Raw genomic sequence first — 19,622 nt, 5'->3', positions numbered from 1 at the left:
ACAAAGCACAAGACAGTTAAGAGCAAATTGCACAAAACGACCAACCCGACAGCTCTGCCCCTCACTCTTCCACCCCCTGCCTTGAGGGTTCTGGGGGCCAGCTGGGCTCAGGAAAGCAGCCAGTCTTGGCTCCTGAAGCTTCTGCCTGCTGGGAACTTTGCTCTCTCCTGCAGAGCTGGAGACAAGGAGCGAGCTCCAGGCAGGGGCTGGGGTATTGCAATGCTGAACGGCGCTGCCTGGAATTGTAACTGCTCAGAAAATCCCTGGCATGACGCTGTGAGCCCCCAAGCCTGAATTACGAGGGGATGTGAGTGTCTGGGAATGGGACAAGCCACCAGGCCAGGCAGAGAGCTGCCTAAACTAGCCAGTGGGAGGCGCTCATCAGAGGGGAATTGTATGAGGAATCCAGGCCCCTCTCATATCTCAGTCTGGGGTAATGCTGGTTACTGATACTGTGTATCTTGCAAACTGTTTAAACTGATACTAGCAACTTCCCATAACTGAGGCATGACCACAGATGTACGGAGCCTTCCTTTGTCAGCTGTGCACCCAGAACCTTATTTGAAATATTCCTTTTAATAAATGTTCTAATAGTGATGTCACTGTGGGTGCACCACTGAGAAGTCGGGTCATCCCAGCATCTCAGATGGGAGTTTTCATTAGCAGTAGTCAGCCGGACTGTACAGTGGGTGCCTCGTGTCTTTTGTGCCCTTTTCCTCACGCTCACGGTCTGCCTCCTGCCAGGTCCTTCTTCACCGCCCTCGGTCTCAGACACAGTGAGTTCTTCTCCTCAGGGGCTTTTTCTAGTGAGAGATAGGAATTTAGCTGTTAGTTTCTACATAAATAGTTTTTCTAGCTGTGTCAGATAAATAGTTATAGTAGTAGTAGAATGTGGGAGTTGTGCTGTTTGAAAAAAAAAAGCTGCCTGTTTTCAGCTGTTTGTGCACTGTAGTTAAGAAAGACAGAAAAGTTAAGAAGACAAAGAGAAGACTCATCACAATGCCAGGCTCCCCAGACACCTGTCACGAGCCCATGACAGACACTCTGCCTGGATATGGTGGTGGAAAAAGTACCCCAAAAGGTTACTTGAGTAAAAATACTGCTAATTTGAAAAAAATAAAATAAAAGTCAAAGTATCCTTGTGGAAAACTACCTGAGTAAAAGTACAAAAGTATCGCATCTTAATTGTACTCAAGTATCCAGAAGTAAAAAGTAGCTGTCCTATGGAAATCTATGGTTAACCACCTGAGTTATCATAGGGCACCAGTATTTTTCACAGACACATTTATACATATGCATGTATACTTCTGCGTGTGTGTGAAACAACAGCTGTTGATGAAGAAGATGCTTCTTCTGGAAAACTCTAGAGATGTGTCTAGACTGACCAGTTTTTCCGGAAAATCAGCCACTTTTCCAGAAAAACTTGCCAGCTGTCTACACTGGCCGCTTGAATTTCCGCAAAAGCACTGACGATCTCATGTAAGATTGTCAGTGTTCTTGCGGAAATACTATGCTGCTCCCGTTCGGGCAAAAGTCCTTTTGCGCAAAACTTTTGTGCAAAAGGGCCAGTGTAGACAGCTCAGATTTGTTTTCTGCAAAAAAGCCCTGATCGCGAAAATGGCGATCAGGGCTTTATTGCGGAAAAGTGCGTCTAGATTGGCACGGACACTTTTCCACAAAAAGTGCTTTTGCAGAAAAGTGTCTGTGCCAATCTAGACGCTCTGTTCCGAAAATGCTTTTAACGGAAAACTTTCCGTTAAAAGCATTTCTGGAAAATCATGCTAGTCTAGACGTAGCCTAGGGTGGTTTGGTTTTATGTTTTGCAAATTGCTTATATCGGGGCAGGGAAACTTTTTTGGGTCGAGAGCCACTGACCTACAGAAAAATCAGTTGCAGGCCATATGAGAGGCAACCCCCCCCAAAAAATCAAACCATCTAAAACCCCATGACTGATTTGGCCCTGAAATCTGGCCAGTGGAGCGGCGGGGAAACTCGCCCACGAGCAGTTTCCAGCACCACATTCCCCCAGCACCGTGCTTCTTTCCCTCCCCCCTTTTTTCTGGCATTTGGCCTCGCCTACATGGGACCAAATTTTGGAAAAGAACCTATTTCAAAAGACCCTATAAACCTTATTTTATGAGGAATAAGGGGTCTTTCAAAATAAGGGGTCTTTAGAAAAAAACAACAACAGAAGAATTATGCAAATGCGGAGCACTATTTGCATACTCCTCCCAAAACAAAAAAGCAGTGTAGCCGTACCCTTAGACATTAGCTGATTTCCCAGGACACAAAAATCCTGAACTATTTCCATTGGTAATAATTACATTATTTACAGCTAGGGAAAGCAAGAAAAATGCTGCTCGAGAACTTGTTAGAGTTAAAATTCAATTATATCAATTTCTGAACTGGGCTTGTTACAAATGGAGGAGTGAGTGAATAGTTAAGTCAACAAATCATGTCTGGTATTAGGATATTTATTTTGCATATCTTGACATGAGATATAGTGGGTTTTGCTGTTTTGTTGTAGTCATATCGGTGCCTAGATGAGAGCCACAAGGGGAGAGAAGTATTATCTTTAATTGGATAAAAAATGTTTGGTGACAGAGACAAACTTTAGAATTCCTTTGAGCTCTTCTCTAGGTCTGTGAAGCTCAAAAGAGCTAATGTCTCACCAACCAAAGCTGTTCCAAAAAAGCTATGTTGGGACCAGGAAAACAAGGCCTGGTCAACGTTATGCTAAGGAAAATTAACAAAGGCTAATTACGTAGGCCTCTGGGTATTCTTGACCAGAACCAGGAATGTGGTTCAATCAGAGGCGCACCCTCCATGCTGGCTTAGGTTATAAAATAAGATAGTGATAAATTATATATTTGTACCTACTGTAAGTAGAATGGTTTGCTCTGGGAACTGGTCAGTAACTCCCTGTTTTTGTTCCTCTTCGCTAATCTTACCTCCCTATTTTTGCCCTTTGTTTGTACCCGACTCTTTTGTCTCCTTGTTCCTGGTACCTGCCTTTTGTGATTGATAAGAAAGTTACTGATGCATTATGAAGCGCTTTTGGCCACAATGAATATAGTTGGCTAAGATATGCAAAGATATTAAAAGTTTCTAGAAAGGGGGGTAAGTGGCTTGGGTGAAGAGCTTATGACGCGACGGAACTGTCTTTATAAGCCTACCTGTTACTAAAATCGGGGCTGGTTCTCTTGGGAGACGGGCCGCTCTCTATTGTTGTGTGCACTCTTCAATAAAGAGCTTGTGATTGGACTTTGCTGGTGTTGCCTGTCTCTTTGCGGTCAGACAACGAACCGAGCTGTCTGGGTTAGAGTCCCTGACAGCTATTACCTCACTCACTTTATCTCTTTATTTGTGTTTTAACAGCTTTAAATCTTGAACTCTTTGCATCTCCACTTCGTCTGACATTAAAAAATGATCAGGCTTCCCCCCATAATTTCCCAATAACAGTGAAAATTATGAAAAGACTAAAAGCTTAGAACATATATTACACAAAGTTATAAAACATATAAAGTGCCTTCCACCAAGCCTTTTTATAAGCCAGAGCAGCAGAGATGAAGCATTGCAGAGGGGATGGGGAAGAACCTGTATTCCCAACTGCAAGTCACGACAATCGCACCTTATCTTCAGATTCTCACACTAGGAACTGCAGAGACTTCTAGAGCAGGAAGGTTTGCAGGTTAAGATGGGAGCAAAGCAAATGTCCTTATTCTTAATCTTGATGCCAGAAGAACACTGCTCAAAAACAACTTTAACAAGGCCCCCTGACCTGAGAAATTTCAGCTGTGCTGATAAACACAACTTGTAGGCTAGGTCTAGACTGCGTCTTTCAAAAGAGGCTTTTTCGAAAAATACTTTTGAAAAAGCCTCTTTCGAAAAAGAGCATCTGGGCTACAACCAGTACTTTAGAAAAAGCAAGCTGCTTTTTTGAAAGAGAGCACCCAGGCAGTCTGGATGCTCTCTTTCAAAAAAGCACAGCTTGCATTACATAGCACCTTTTTTCAAAAGAGCACTTTTGAAAAAAGGCATTCTTCCTTGTAAAACGAGGTTTTCCATGGTCAAAAAAACTGTCAACAAAATTCTTTTGATTTACTTTTAAAAGAATGTGGCAGCAGTCTAGACTCAGGGGAAGTTTTTTCGAAGGGTACTTTTTTCCAAAAAAACTTGTAGTCTAGACACACCCGTAGAGAGAACATAAATAGAACCTGAGGGTGTGGCTGGTCATTAAGAATTGAATGGAAAGTAAATGTCAGGGCCGTGTAATATCAAAAGTTCCTACCTTATAGGAATGTGCTAAGGTAGCACTTTCTTATTGGCACAATTGTAAGGAAGTGCTACTGCAGGAAACAGCTGCTAGCGGCAGCACAATTCTATAGGGAGCAATTTTTGACACACAAAAGTTGGGAACTGCTGCATGTAGGATTGTGCTCCTCAGGGCAGTTTCTGATTTTCAGAAATTAGAAATTGCTACTATAAGAAACTCCTCCTGGTGTATCAATTTCATCTTTGCTGAAAGTGTTCAGCAAACACCAAACAACAACAGTAGTTTACAAATGGTTACTCTAAACCTTGTTTCTACAGTTTTCAGACGCACATTTTTTTCTACAATTCCAAAACATTTGGGCTGTGTCTAGACTGCATCCCTTTTCCATAAAAGGGATGCAAATTAGACACATCGCAATTGCAAATGAAGCGGGGATTTAAATCCCCCCCGCTTCATTTGCATAAAAATGGCTGCTGCTTTTTTCCAGCTCGGAGCTTTGCCGGAAAAAAGTGCCAGTCTAGACGTGGATCCTTCAGAAAATAAAACCTTTTCCGAAAGATCCCTTAAATAAAAAAGCGCCAGTCTAGACGCGGATCTTTCGGAAAATAAAGCCTTTTACGAAAGATCCCTTATTTAAGGGATCTTTCGGAAAAGGCTTTATTTTCCGAAAGATCCGCGTCTAGACTGGCGCTTTTTTCCGGCAAAGTTCTGAGCCGGAAAGAAGCGGCAGCCATGTTTATGCAAATGAAGCGGGGGGGATTTAAATCCCCGCTTCATTTGCAATTGCGATGTGTCTAATTTGCATCCCTTTTACGGAAAAGGGATGCAATCTAGACACAGCCTTGGTAAACATCTTAATCATAGCTGGTCAGGAGATGACATTATTTCATGTAAAAATGACAAAAATGATAAAATGCTGTAAAATTGAAAACACAAATTCAAGTTCTCAAAATTTCAGTTGTGCTGAAATCCTCCACCTCTCCTCCCCGATGTGTTTCAAGTACCCCAAGGGAACTCTTACCACTGTTTGAGACACACTGCTCTAAACAAATAAGACAAGTGCACTTACGAATGCTTTCAGAGACAGGTAAAGGCTGTGTAAAAGTCCTCCCAAAGAGCAAATGTCATTGTTGGTATGAACTCCAAGAATTTGCTACAACTGAATTGGTCTGAGGCTTTGAGGAGGTAGCAGTTTCTTGCACTGCAGACTAAATAACTGTTCCCCATAGGAATGTCCTGCCTCCTCTAGGACTTTCTCCCATCAGCAGCAGTGAATGGAAATTTGTTAGGTCTGGTTCAGACTGAGGCTTCAAAGAGGTATTTTCTTCTCCCTTCTGTAAATATATTTTTAAATGTGGGTGTTCTCTCTCAGCACACTACTTATAAGATTGCTCTCCGACCTTTGCACCCACAAGATCACTTTCCCAATGTATGTGCAATGTCAGCTGTTTCTGAAACTGAAATACCCATGACCCTCTTCATCCCAGCCCTTCTTGGAGGCCTTGCCCCTCCTCTGCCCTTTCTCTGAGGCCTCACCATGCTCACTGCAGCCCTCTGTCATGTTTCTGGTGCTTCACCAGTGGTGTTAAGGAAGTCTTACTTCTTCCTGGGCACGGCACCACTCTTCAAATCAGATGTCCTGTAGAGCCATGGCACCAGGTGCTGCCCCTACTCTACAAGCAGTGAGCCACGACCTGCACTGGCCACGTTTGCCCATTAGTGATCAATGATAGTTGCAGGAGTGGTGTTTTCAGGCAATCACAGTTTTTGGAGACCCCCCTCAGTAGTTTTCACAGTGGCTGAAAGGACATGCTGTAGCCTATCAAGTTACTTTCCTATGATGTTAATAATATGTGTTAATGGCGATTAATTTGGTAATATTCAAAAGCTGTAATTCAAGAAATCTTGTAAAAACTGTTCTCAGCATTCCTGTCGGCGCTTTGTGTTAGCTTGACTGATGTCTGGATTCAGGTGTAATACACAAGGCCTTACGTCTGCCCAAGTTTGAGAAGGCTGCTAATACTAACACGATAGCAATCAATTCTTTGCGGGAGGGCTTAGGCATTAACCCACCTTGATACAAGTCCATGCCCTCTCCGAGATATGGACATGTTGATATATAGGAGTCTGTGTGCATATGTTGCTTGCCTCCCCTACCCCCTCAGCCAACCACAACCCAGTTGTTGCCATGCACGGACTGTGCTGCATGGCATTCCAGATGCCATCAGGTGTAGGAGCAGCATGGATGTAGCTCAAACCAGCCCTAGGCTAGGTGGTGCGGTCGGGTTCCTCTGCAGTGCAGTAGATCCTGCTATACAGTATAACAAGATGGTACAGCCTCTATCCCACAGGACATAGGCAACCTCTGCAGAAGCAGAGGTTAGCAGGCATCTGTGGTTGAGACATGGTCTTACCTACATGGTTTCCCATGACTGAACCACGGGAACTTAGATCTGGAATTTTCACCCTAATAGGATAGTAGGGAAAATGCCCTCAGATGCAGTAGATGTATTTGTAAATATAAGTCAAAACGAATTGGTTCAAGATGAGTTGAATAATCCGGACACATGTTGCAATAGAGACACACAAAGACCCTTGTTACGCAATTGACATATATGATAATAAGTTAAGAGCAATTATACAATGACGGTAGGAAAATAACAGTTCATCATTAGAATCATCTCCTACTGAATATGCATAAAACATGTTCTCGACATTGGCACTTGGTATGAAAGTCGGACCCCAGCCCAGGTGCAATAGTGAGGAGAATAGGTAGTCCTTGAAGGACCATAACGATGGCCCCTTGTGATGGGGAAAGTTAAGATAATGAGAGAGATGTTTGGCTAACACCTAATATAGACATAATATACGTATATGGTAAGGAAATATGGATGTGGATTCCCTGTCTTCTGAAATTTAAGTGGTGGTGACTGTGCTAACCCTAATAATAGATTGTATCTATAAACAAGAGTTTCTATATTGTGCATGTTGCAACCATGTGCACATCAGTTTCCCAATATGAGTCTCTCTGAATACTGTGCCGATCCTGATCAGCTCTAAAGGTGGTTAATTAGAATGTACACAATTTTATATCAGGCCACAATGCCAGCTACTTCCTGGAGCACCAATTACCACGGAGTGCCAGCGACTGTCATTCCTAATCTCCCCCCATCCACTTCTCGCTGTGTGGTGCTAGGGAAAAGTAGTGTGTTGAGGAGGGACACCCTGACAAGCAGCTCCACCCCCTTTTACCTCCCAGACCTGGCACAGCAACCAGCAGGCTCCCATTGGTGCATCTCTGAGGCAGAGTACTGGAGCAGTAGGCATCTTGGCGATTCCCATATTTAGCAGAGCATAAGTTTTACTGAGCAAAGATCCAGTTTGACAGATGATCGTAAGTTGGTGTTTTGAAACGAAAGATCAGGCTCCAATAAATCTGTGATTCTGCAAGTGTCACAGGACTTGTATTTCATGCAGATTGAGAACAAGACGGCCACACCTCTGATAGAATTTCCAGGAACGACATGGTAAGAGGACTTCTCGGAGAGAGGGGAAATGTATATTAAACCTTTGGACAATCATACAAAAACCATAGTTTGGCATAGAATGATGCTTCAGCACCTCACAGGTGACTGATATCTCTCTCTCAAAATGCCTGTTAGAAGGATTTGTCAATGACCGTCTTCATCAAATAATTGTTTCTGAGTAGCCGGTTGTTGACATGGATGGGACAGGGGTCTGATTAAATGGGACCCCTTCCACAAGTGTGCCAATGGACACAGATTAGAGATGTGAGCAGAGTTTAAACTGTAAGAATGCAAACTGATTATACACGTAGACTCTTCAAAACCTGTGCAACTTCATACTGAAGAGCCTGCAGCACATCGAACTGGCCTGTAGCAGGGTTCATGAAATGGAAGATGCTGAATGCTAGCAGTGCTCTAGAAGTGCAGACTGGCTCATCGGTGTGGTGACTGCAATGGCTGCAGGCTATGCAGTGTGTACTGTATGACACGGAGCACACAGTGCAGGAGCGATGGAGCGGAGGGGGTGCTCGGGGCAGGACCACATGCCTGCCCATACGACAAAGAGCTCCACAACATCCTTGGTGGGGCACACAGCACAGAGCCATGCAGCTGCTCTCACTTGGTAGCCCAGCGAGCCACAGCTGTGTGTGCAGACCCCAGGGAGGGGAAGGCTGCTCACGGCTCCTTTGCCACCGAAGAGGGGATCCACTGTGGCCGTTCACTTCTGGCTGTGGTGTGTGGCTGTGGTGTCCTCTGGCCTCCTCGTGGGCCCTGAGACACAGGGCATGCTGGGCCGGCCACACATGGCCTTGCACTTGGGACATCCCCCTCCTGCGGGCTGTGTACTGCTGTGGTCACTATTCAGAGAGGAGGGCACAGCCACAGGGAATGTGTGTGCAGTGTGGGGAGTACTAAACGCCCCTCTGTCTGGTGTATTGTCCACAGCCAAACCAGCTGGGATGGAAGGTCAAGCCAAACCGCTACAGCCACCAGCCCAAGTCCGGGGGAAGCCGCACATGAGCCGGGTCTAGGGCTGTGTGGAGGCAGGGAAAAGGGAATTTGTGTGCAGCCATCTTCGTCTTGTTAACAAGAGAGCAAGAGTCAGGCTAAGTCTATGGCCTGACAACGCAAGATCTGTAATTAGACGCTGCCTTTGCCTCTCGCCTCCATACGGAGATAAGGATAGAATGCTGACTCTGGCAGGGACCTTGAGATAAGGAGCATCTGGGTGGAACTAAATAACTGTTAACCATTGGTGTTTGTAATGGGAAGGAGACTAATTGTTTAATATCAGAGGGGTAGCCGTGTTAAGTCTAAATCTGCAAAAGCGGTGAGGAGTCCTGTGGCACCTTATAGACTAACTGAAGTGTAGGAGCATAAGCTTTCGTGGGCAAAGTCCCACTTTGTCAGATGCATGCATGCAAGCTTATGCTCCTACACTTCAGTTAGTCTATAAGGTGCCACAGGACTCCTCGCCGCTAATTGTTTAATGTTATTATATTTAATGGACAGTATATATTGTATTCGACGATCTGCCTAGCAGTAGCTTCTTCCCTTGCAATATTGCTCGAATAAACTCTCTCTGACTACTTGCTGCTCACAAACGCAGAGTGAAGGCCTGTTTTCTTCCACAGTTGCCAGGTGTCCGGTATTCAACCGGACAGTCTTGTTTTTGGGCCTTCTGTTGGGTAAAAAAAATTCAGAAACTACCGGACATGTGCAATGTCAGTATTTTCTGGCGATCGGCGCTGGGAGCCTCTGGTTGCATCTGATGTAGGAGTGATGCCTCGGGGAGGAGGAGAAGCCCTGTCCATGCTCCTGAGTGCAGTTCAAGCGCGTTGTGGAGCTGTAGCCAGACTCGCTTGTGCTCCGCCAGCCCATGCACTGGAAGGGCAGTGCCCTAGGATCTGCATGTGCCTGGGTCAGTCCCGCTCCCCACTGGCCATTCCCCCCCACTTGGCCAGTCCCGCTCCTCCTAACCCCCTACCAGCCAGCCCTGCTGCTCCAGACACCCACCCCCTATCTCCCCTGGCCAGCCCTGCAGCCCCCAACACCTCCCCATCTCCTCCAACCAGCCCCGCTGCCTCCTCCCCCTCTCCCCCCACCAGCCCTGTTTCCTGCCCCCCCTCTTCCCGGCCAGTCCCGCTCCCCTCCTGGCTGGTCCCTTCATACCCCCCCACCCCTGATCAAGTGTGTCTGGTATTTTCTCTGAAGCTACTGGTAACCCTAGCCAGGCCTGGAGAGCAGCTGATGCACCAGCACTCGGGGTGATGCAGGACATCCACACCACCCTGTTGCACCACCTGGATGCCAAACTGGAGTGGCGGCAGCAGGCCTGGGGTGACCTCATGTTGGGCTGCGACACCCTCTGTAGCATCCTGTCTTGCACAGGGAACAGGTGCCAGCTGCCACTGCTACCACCTTACACCCCCATGACTACCCTCCTATACTGATGGCACATCCATCTGACCACCCAGCCATGCCTTTCCTCCCTCACCCGGCCAGGCCTCGGCTTCTTCCCTTCCCCATGGCCATGGCTGATCCCCTAGTCATGACTATGGGACATCCTATGGCCCCTCCTCCTGCCACCCCCGGCACTGTTCCAGCTGCACATCATGCCCACCCCAATGGGGTCCCCAGAGCAGACCAACCCTGACTATGACCCTGCCCCTGACGGGGCTCAGCAAGCCAGGCCAGCACTCCTCACCGTTATGATCCCCCCGTCACCGGCCAACCTTCATGTCCGTTAAAAAAAAAGGCATTTGATTTGAAAATCAAGCAGGTGTATTTACTGGGAGGTCGGGGAGGGGAAAAGGGAGGGAGCGAGAGGGGGAATAGAGAGAGAAGGAAGAGTGGAGGCCCTGGGGAGATTTACAATGGTTCCTTCGAGAACATCTCCCTCAGGGCTTTCTGCGTGTGCACCCCCGGCCTGTGGGGACTGTTGTGTCACAGCTGTCAAGGGATGCTCCGAGCCACGGCCCTCGCAGGCTGCCTCTGCCACCCACCCCAGGAGGAAAGTCTCCCCCTTGTACTTTACCAGGTTGGGGAGTACACAGCTGGCTCCCACCACATCCGGGATATTCTGTTCCTCAATGTCCATGTGTGTGAGGAGAGGGCAGAACCGCCCTTTCGGACACCCAAAGGCGCTCTCCACTTGCAGGCGAGCTCTGTTCAGGCGACCATTGAAAATGTTCTTGGTGTGATCCAGCTGGGCAGTGTAAGGCACAATAGCCAGGGCATTAGTGGGTGTGCAGCGTTCCCAGCTATGCACACTGGAATACTCTGGTTGACCACCGGAAATTCCCATCAGAGGAAAAAGGAGCCGGGTTCCAACTGGGTACACAGGCTGGAGTTCGGAAACACTCGGGCGTCATGATGCCTGCAAGACCATGCCACATAAATGTCGATGAAATGGCCCCAGTGGTCCACCAGGGACTGCAGGATTATCGAGAAGTAGCCCTTTCCGTTGACAAACGGCCGCACAATGTTCCGGTGCATGGATGGGCATGGAGTACCATCAATGGCTCATGTGCAGTTGAGGAACCCCAGCTCAGAAAAGCCTCCCATGGTGGCATCTAGGATCTTGAGCTGGATGACTCTGTGCAGCAGCAGGGAGCTGATGGCCTGGACAACCTGTAGAAGGAGAGAAAGAAACACAAAAAACAGAGAATGAGAGCGGGCTTATGTTCTACCACCGGGACGTGGCCACCACCCACTACGGGCCCCTCCACTCTGCAAGAACAGCCACTGTTAGTCCATGACTGCCTCCACCGACCAGGCACAAGTGAGGGCGAAAGGGCAACAGCAACCTGGGCCAGGCCTTTCCACGCACCAAAAAAGCAAAGGGCAAACACCGCAGGCACTGCTGACTCTTTGATTTGCCAAAGAGGCTAGCAAGCAGGCAGCAGAAACAGAGAAGCAGCTGTCTGGAGCGGATGGGGGGGGGCCCTTTAAGCATGTCCCTGGAGGGCTTTATATGCAGGACGGCGTGCAATAGTGTGGATGCTCTCTTGCGCTATAGCGATGTGCTTTGAGGTGTGGATCTGTTTTTCAGGAAGACGTTTTTGAGGACTAAGCCTAATGCAATGGATGCTGCCTACATTATATCAGATGATTTCAGAACTGCAAAGAGAAAAAGATGCCCTCTTGAAGCCACTGCTAGATGGACTCCAGTGTGCCAGTCAGAAGTGTTTAGGTGAAATATTTGAGAACATGGAGCTGATAGCAGCTGACCTTGATGACAAATGTTAGGACCAAGTGGAACAAGCATGAAACTGGGATGAGAAAAGGGAAGAGACTGTGTCATTTTAGACAAATGAAACTGTAAAGAAACTTGATGGGTATTTGGCCTGTTCAGGAGAGAACATGGATCTGATGCAGCTTTTTTCTAAATTATGGAGCTGTGTATCCGGACCAACAGACCTCTGCTTGCATCAGCTCACTGGGGGGTACATCTAGACTACAGGCTTTTGTCAACAGAAACTTTGTCTACAGATACTGTCGACAAAGTTTGTCGACAAAGAGCATCTAGACTACATCCAGTTCTGTCGACAAAGAGTGTCGACATGAGAGTGTAGACGCAAAGGACAGTGTAGATGCAATAACGCCTTCTGAGTAGCCTCGCGCTCTCGTCCCTTCGGTAACACAGCGAGTAGCCCCGCACTCTCGTCCCTTCGTTACACGGCGACTAGCTCCGCACTCTCATCCCTTCATTAACACAGCGACTAGCCCCGCACTCTCGTCCCTTCATTAACACAGCGAGTAGCCCCGCACTCTCGTCCCTTCGTTACACGGCGACTAGCTCCGCACTCTCATCCCTTCATTAACACAGCAACTAGCCCCGCACTCTCGTCCCTTCGTTACATGGCGACTACCCCACGCTCTCGTCCCTTCGGTAACACTGCAACTAGCCCCGCGCTCTCGTCCCTTCGGTAACACGGCAACTAACCCCACGGCGAGTAGCCCCGCACACTCGTCCCTTCGTTAAACAGCGACTAGCCCCATACTCTCATCGCTTCGTTACACCGTGACTAACCTTGCACTCTCGTCCCTTCGGTAACATGGCGACTAGCCCCGCACTCTCGTCCCTTCGTTACACCGTGACTAGCCTCGCACTCTCGTCCCTTCGTTACACCGTGACTAACCCCGCACTCTCGTCCCTTCGTTACACCGTGACTAGCCCTGCACTCTCGTTCCTTCGGTAACACGGCGACTAGCCCCGTGCTCTCGTCCCTTCGGTAACACGGCGACTAGCCCCGTGCTCTCGTCCCTTCGTTACACGGAGACTAGCCCCGCGCTCTCGTCCCTTCGTTACACGGCAACTAGCCCCGCACTCTCATCCCTTCGTTACACCGTGACTAGCCCCGCGCTCTCGTCCCTTCATTAACAGGGTGAGTAGGCCCGCGCTCTCGTCCCTTCGTTAACACGGCGACTAGCCCCGCGCTCTCGTCCCTTCGTTACACGGCGACTAGCCCCGCGCTCTCGTCCCTTCGTTAAACAGTGACTAGCCCCGCACTCTCGTCCCTTCAGTAACACGGCGACTAGCCCCGCACTCTCGTCCCTTCATTAACACAGCGAGTAGCCCCGCACTCTCGTCCCTTCGTTACACCGTGACTAGCCCTGCACTCTCGTTCCTTCGGTAACACGGCGACTAGCCCCGTGCTCTCGTCCCTTCGGTAACACGGCAACTAGCCCCACGGCGAGTAGCCCCGCACACTCGTCCCTTCGTTAAACAGCGACTAGCCCCATACTCTCATCGCTTCGTTACACCGTGACTAACCCTGCACTCTCGTCCCTTCGGTAACATGGCGACTAGCCCCGCACTCTTGTCCCTTCGTTACACCGTGACTAGCCCTGCACTCTCGTTCCTTCGGTAACACGGCGACTAGCCCCGTGCTCTCGTCCCTTCGGTAACACGGCGACTAGCCCCGTGCTCTCGTCCCTTCGTTACACGGAGACTAGCCCCGCGCTCTCGTCCCTTCATTACACGGCGACTAGCCCCGCACTCTCATCCCTTCGTTACACCGTGACTAGCCCCGCGCTCTCATCCCTTCATTAACAGGGCGAGTAGGCCCGTGCTCTCGTCCCTTCGTTAACACGGCGAGTAGCCCCACGCTCTCGTCCCTTCATTAACAGGGTGAGTAGGCCCGCGCTCTCGTCCCTTCTTTAACACGGCGACTAGCCCCGCGCTCTCGTCCCTTCGTTACACGGCGACTAGCCCCGCGCTCTCGTCCCTTCGTTAACATGGCGACTAGCCCCGCACTCTCGTCCCTTCGTTAACACGGCGAGTAGCCCCGCACTCTCGTCCCTTCGTTAACACGGCGAGTAGCCCCGCGCTCTCGTCCCTTCGTTAACAGGGCGAGTAGCCCCGCACATGTCCTTCTCGCAGCCGAGAGCGCCTTCACACAGATTTGAAAATCCGAGGCTCGTGAGCGAGGCTGCGGATGCCGTTTAATCAGGCTGCCTCCTAGCAGAGCCACTTCTGTTCGTGGCCCAGGCCGGGGCGGAGCCGTGCCCCGGGAGGTATAAATGCAGGCGCAGGAGGAGCTGCTGCTGGAGTTGCTGCATAGCCCTGTCATGACTTTACGGGTAGTCACCGTGGAAGCGGCTCTGCTCTGGAACCAAGGAATAGAAGACATCCTGCTCGTGCTCTCAGCCCGCCCGGAGAGGCCCCCATCCAACGCTCTGTGTTTCTGCTCTCTGGCTGCTCCACTTCTGCAGGGGGTGCTGAGTCTCCCACAGCGCACGGAGTGGGAAGAATCTCCCCCTGCCTGCACAGCGCCGCCGGAGGGGCATCCTAGTGGCAGGAAAGCCACCAGCTGTTCCCTTGAATGGCGCCTGGTTCTTTCCGGGCCCCACCTGAGCGGGCAGCTCAGCCCCACATGCCCAGCGTGCTCGCAACTGCCTCGCCCTGACAGCAGCGCTGTGGAAAAGATGGACATGGAGGAGATGGGCGAATGGGAAGAGGAGCCGATAGAGGTGGACGAGATGGGAGAAGGGCAGCATGAGGGGCAACACTTAGCAAGCAACGTCCGGGGCCAGGCAGGCAAGGAGCCCGGGTCCACAGCTGCTAAATGCCCAAGGCGGGAATTCCTCTCACTGAGCCAGAGGCTCTGACTTGTCGCTCTTCAGCAGCGAGGCCTCCCCAGGGCATGGAAGAGGCTCCCAAGAGCACGAGGCCCGTTCCCCGGTGAACGCCAGAGTCACCAACAAGCGCTGGCAGCCAATAGGAGAAGAGTGTCCGCCTGAAGAGTCTGCGCCAGGCGACAGAGACAATTTTTCCTATGGAAGCTTTGGCCAGGGACACGGCCTTTTGCTTCCTGTATTGACAGAAGCGGGTCTGCTTCCTCCAGTTCTGTGTTTGCTGCATTTCCCTGCGTGTTCGGGTCCTTCACTCGATGAACATTTGTTGGAAATAAACTGGGACTGTCCATGCACCTTTTGCATCACGCTCTGGGCTCGCGGGGGAGGGCAGCTTACGCGCCTTCCAGCTGCCGGGACAGGATGAGCCCTCTCCTCCTCCCCTGCTTGCCCCAGGCTGCTGTGCGCTGTGATAACCCGCTGGGGAGCCACCGGGCCCTGCAGCCAGGTGTGCCTCCGCCAGCCAGTAGAATAGAGAGGGTTTATTACTGCTCCAAGATACTGCGCATCATAGGACGGATGCAGGGATAAGAGTATAGGTCGACAGCGCTAGTTCCCTGGGGGGAAGGGTTACCTGAACCCCCCGACACTGGATAATTTGTGTCGCCCCTGCCTCCCCATCCTCTGACTGCCCCCTCTCCAAGCCACACCCTTCCTTTGCTCAAACCCCTTCCCTGGTCAGGTGAAAACTGGTTGGGCCATGGTCTACCTGACATGAGGGCCCACAGGGCGACCCCCGCTGGGCAGTGCTCACAGACACAGGCCAGTAGGGGTCACCCACAGCCCAAGCACAGCGACCAGTGCGTGTCCGACTAGTGGACAGCCCCACCCCCGTTCCATCACAACCTCCCTGGCTCCTTGTGCCCGTCAGGGACCCGCCCCTCTGCTTGCCACCTCCCAACACGGCAGGGCCCCGCTCCCAGAGGTCCTACAACACCGAGCCCATGCGCCCAGTGGGTGGGGCAAGCGCCCTGTCCCAGCCCGTCGCACAAAAAAACCTTTTCACACCCGTTCGCACAGGGAGAACCCACCAGCAGGTACACGGGTCAGAACAGACACTGGATCTTAGCCCTCCAAAGGCCACAATCACACGAGAGAGCTCAGCGTAACACAGCGACTAGCCCCGCACTCGCAGCCTGTAGCACAGGGAATAGCCCCGCACTCGCCCCTTTGGAAACACAGCAAATAGCCCCGCACTCACCCCTTTCGTAGCACAGGGAATAGCCCCGCGCTCGCCCCTTTCGTAGCACAGGGAATAGCCCCGCGCTCTCGTCCCTTCGGTAACACGGCGACTAGCCCCGTGCTCTCATCCCTTTGGTAACACGGCGACTAGCCCCGCGCTCTCATCCCTTTGGTAACACGGCGACTAACCCCGCACTCTCGTGCCTCCGTTACACCGTGACTAGCCCCACACTCTCGTCCCTTCGGTAACACAGCGAGTAGCCCCACACTCTCGTCCCTTCGTTACGCGGCGACTAGCTTCGCACTCTTGTCCCTTCGTTACGCGGCGACCAGCCCCGCACTCTCGTCGCTTCGTTACACCGTGACTAGCCCCGCGCTCTCGTCCCTTCGTTACACCGTGACTAGCCCCGCACTCTCGTCCCTTCGTTACACGGCGACTAGCCCCGCACTCTCGTCCCTTTGTTACACCGTGACTAGCCCCGCGCCCTCGCCCCTTCGGTAACACGGCGACTAGCCCCGCACTCTCGTCCCTTCGTTACACCGTGACTAGCCCCACACTCTCGTCCCTTCGTTACACCGTGACTAGCCTCGCACTCTCGTCGCTTCGTTACACCGTGACTAGCCCCGCGCTCTCGTCCCTTCATTACACGGTGACTAGCCCCGCACTCGCCCCTCTCGCAGCCGAGTGCGCATTCGCACACGTGGGACGGTCCGAGGTTCCCGGGCGAGGCTGCGGGGGCCGGTGAGTCTGGGCGCCCTTTCCGGGCGGGCGCGTCATCTCCCAGCAGAGCCGGTTCTGTGCGTGGCCCCGCCCTTCCCTGAACCCAATGAGCGTTTCTCGGGATTAAAATGGGAGCCCCCCCCTCCCCGGCCGACCATTCCCACCTTGGACAGCGGGATAGTGCGTGCGCCTGCCCCGCCCCTCCAAAGCGGAGTTGTGCGAGCGCCTCTGCTCCTCCGGAGTCGGGCTCAGCCCTGGGCCAGGCTCCAGCCCTGTCGCGGGGGGGGCGGGGCGCGCATTTCGCTTTTGGCCCCCGGCGCAGGAGAATCTCGCTACTCTTCTGCTCCCGAAGCCGGTGCCGAGGACGGACACACGAGGGGGGGGGCGCAGCGCAGCCGGGGGACGTGGCGCGCTCTGGTTCGCAGCGTGGGAGCGGGCGAGGCAGGGGGCGAGTCCACGGAGGCGGAGCCGGGGCCGGAGACACGGAGCGGCCGGGGCGCAGCTGAGTCCGGACCCGCATTGGTGCGCCCCGAGCGGACGGCCTTCTGCTGGACCGTAACTGCGCGGATCGTGGAAACGGCTCCTCCCCCCCCTTTTTTTGGTGTAGAATTTTTTAATCTTTTTAAAAGTTTTTTTCTTGTACGTTGTATTCTTCGCATTTTTAATTGTTAATTTTTTACTTTTCTAATTTTTCTTTGTTACTTTCTGCTTTTTCAGTTGTTCAGTTTTATTTCCCCCCTTTATTTACATTTCACCGTCTACTCTTCTACTGTGTATTTTTAGAATATCACTTTTTTCTTATTACCTTTACTTTTGCATTTTAATGTTTCTCTAGGTACTTTTTTCTAATTTTCTTGTTTAGAATGTTTAATTTCATTTATGACATTTTGCTACATTTTACTTTTTATTCTTTAACTTTCTCACTTTTTTACTTTTCTTTTTAGTTTTTTATCTTTTAGATTTTTAGCGTTTAGATTTTAATTTCATACTTCTTTTTTACTTTTCATTTTCGTTTTTTCGATTTTATTTTTTCCCTTCATAGATTCATTTATAACTGTTTACTTTTTCCTTTTTTTAATTTTTTGCTTCATTCTTTACTATTTTCCTCTTTTCCTTTTTTTCCTTTTCTACTTTTGCGTTTAGGACCTGAAGGGTTTTCCTGAAGAAGGGCTATGGTTGCAAGCACAGAAATTCCAGGGAGTGTTTAGGTTTTGCAACATGAATTAAGGTGCCGAACTGCTCTATGGATTATTTCCAGCTCCATTTGCAGGTCGGGGAATGAGGCGGCGCTGGACACCACAGTGGAAACTAAAAACAAAAGAAAACAAAACCAGACAATATTCCTCTCCCTCCCCGTAACACAGTGACTAGCCCCTCACGTAGTTTCGGTCACAGTCCAGATCATAGCTTTCGGTAACCGTGACTGTTTTTTTAAAGGATTTGAAACTATAGACAGAGGAATACTTCTTTTTAGGGTCAAACAAATATTTTTTTATTTTTTCTATTTCTATTTATTTTTCTATTCATAATTAATTTTCTATTTAAATCAATTCACTATTTTGGATTCTTTTAAGACAATATAATATACAAAGAAAAAGTAGAAAAACAGTACAGATAAAAAAACCAAGAAATAATAACTTCTACAGATATACCCTCCTGATTTACTTTTAAACAATTTATGGAGTTAACAAATATATAATACTCACGTTAAGAAAGATAGAAGCATTGCTTAGATTCAAGAGAGATTCTTTTCTTTATGTTTTTCTTTTCTTTTGATTTTTCGTTGCAACTTACGACTGGTGTTTGTTCCCCTTTCGGAGCTTATGTGCGTCAGCGAGATTCAGTGCCGGGGAGGGAGCCCTGGTTGATCAGACCTAGCTTTTTGGATTCGCAACCGATCCACTCTTGGTCTGTTTCAGCCAACCTTATATACCCTGTTTCAGTATTTTGGTACTTCTCCACTCGCCTGACAATTGCTGACGTTAGATTTTTGTTGTCTCATTCTGCTTTTACAAAAACTTTCGTCTGCTCCATTTGGGGTAATCGGCACTTTGTTGCATACTGCTGTCTGAGTTACTTACTTCCTTAAAAGCGGGGTTATTGTTGGTCATCCAATCAAATTTTGTTTTTATTTTTATCTCCTGTATCTCACAATGCTGCCTTTCCTTTACACTTGCAATTAAACTGGTGCTCATTTGATGTATTCTGGGTAGGCTTCAATACCTTCCTTTCACAATAGCGACTAGCAGCGCACCACGAACATCGGGCGCTTTGTAAAGCCAGAGTGCCCTGGGAGAGCCTGTGCAGTGACGGAAAGTGAAACTCTCTGTTTTTTGCGACCGTTGCGGTTTCTGTCATGCATACATGGAATTCAGTGAAACAAAATACAGGACTATGTAGCTCTTTAAAGACTAACAAGATGGTTTATTAGATGATGAGCTTTCGTGGGCCAGATCCACTTCCTCAGATCAAATAGGAAGTGGGTCTGGCCCACGAAAGCTCATCATCTAATAAACCTGGGTATTGTGGTCCAAAACACTCACAATTTGCTCCCTCCTTGATAACGACTCAGGGGATAACGGACTCAGGGGATGCTGGTGTTTTGCCTTGGGACAGGGCCTTTTGCTCCTGGTCCATGGGTTGCAAATCATGAGGCTCAGTTCAGGTGCGCATGCTCAGTGCACCCAAAGTCACAAATTTGGAGAAGTTCGTGTTTCTGTCGTTACGCCGGCCTAACCCTGAACTCAATGAACGTTTCTTGGAAAGAAGATAGGCG

At 49.8% G+C, this 19,622-nt stretch overlaps 1 protein-coding gene and 1 long non-coding RNA gene across 2 annotated transcripts in view; one reads left to right on the top strand and one right to left on the bottom strand.

The window, feature by feature from the left end:
- LOC142825354 (zinc finger protein RFP-like) overlaps positions 1-19,622 on the top strand; it is a 46,934-nt gene that overhangs the window by 12,246 nt on the left and 15,066 nt on the right. The gene's annotated exons all lie outside the window — the stretch shown is intronic.
- LOC142825355 (uncharacterized) lies at positions 104-18,892 on the bottom strand. Its single transcript, XR_016347264.1, has 3 exons — positions 18,553-18,892; positions 10,841-11,436; positions 104-803 (listed from the first exon to the last, which is right to left on the bottom strand). It is a non-coding gene; the product is annotated as an uncharacterized LOC142825355 (long non-coding RNA).

Source organism: Pelodiscus sinensis, chromosome 19 (genome assembly GCF_052426305.1).
Source record: "Pelodiscus sinensis isolate ZL-2025 chromosome 19, ASM5242630v1, whole genome shotgun sequence".
NCBI classification, from domain to species: Eukaryota; Metazoa; Chordata; order Testudines; family Trionychidae; genus Pelodiscus; species Pelodiscus sinensis.
The sequence above is the reverse complement of the archived record's forward strand: the minus strand, read 5'-3'. Positions and strand labels throughout refer to the sequence as shown.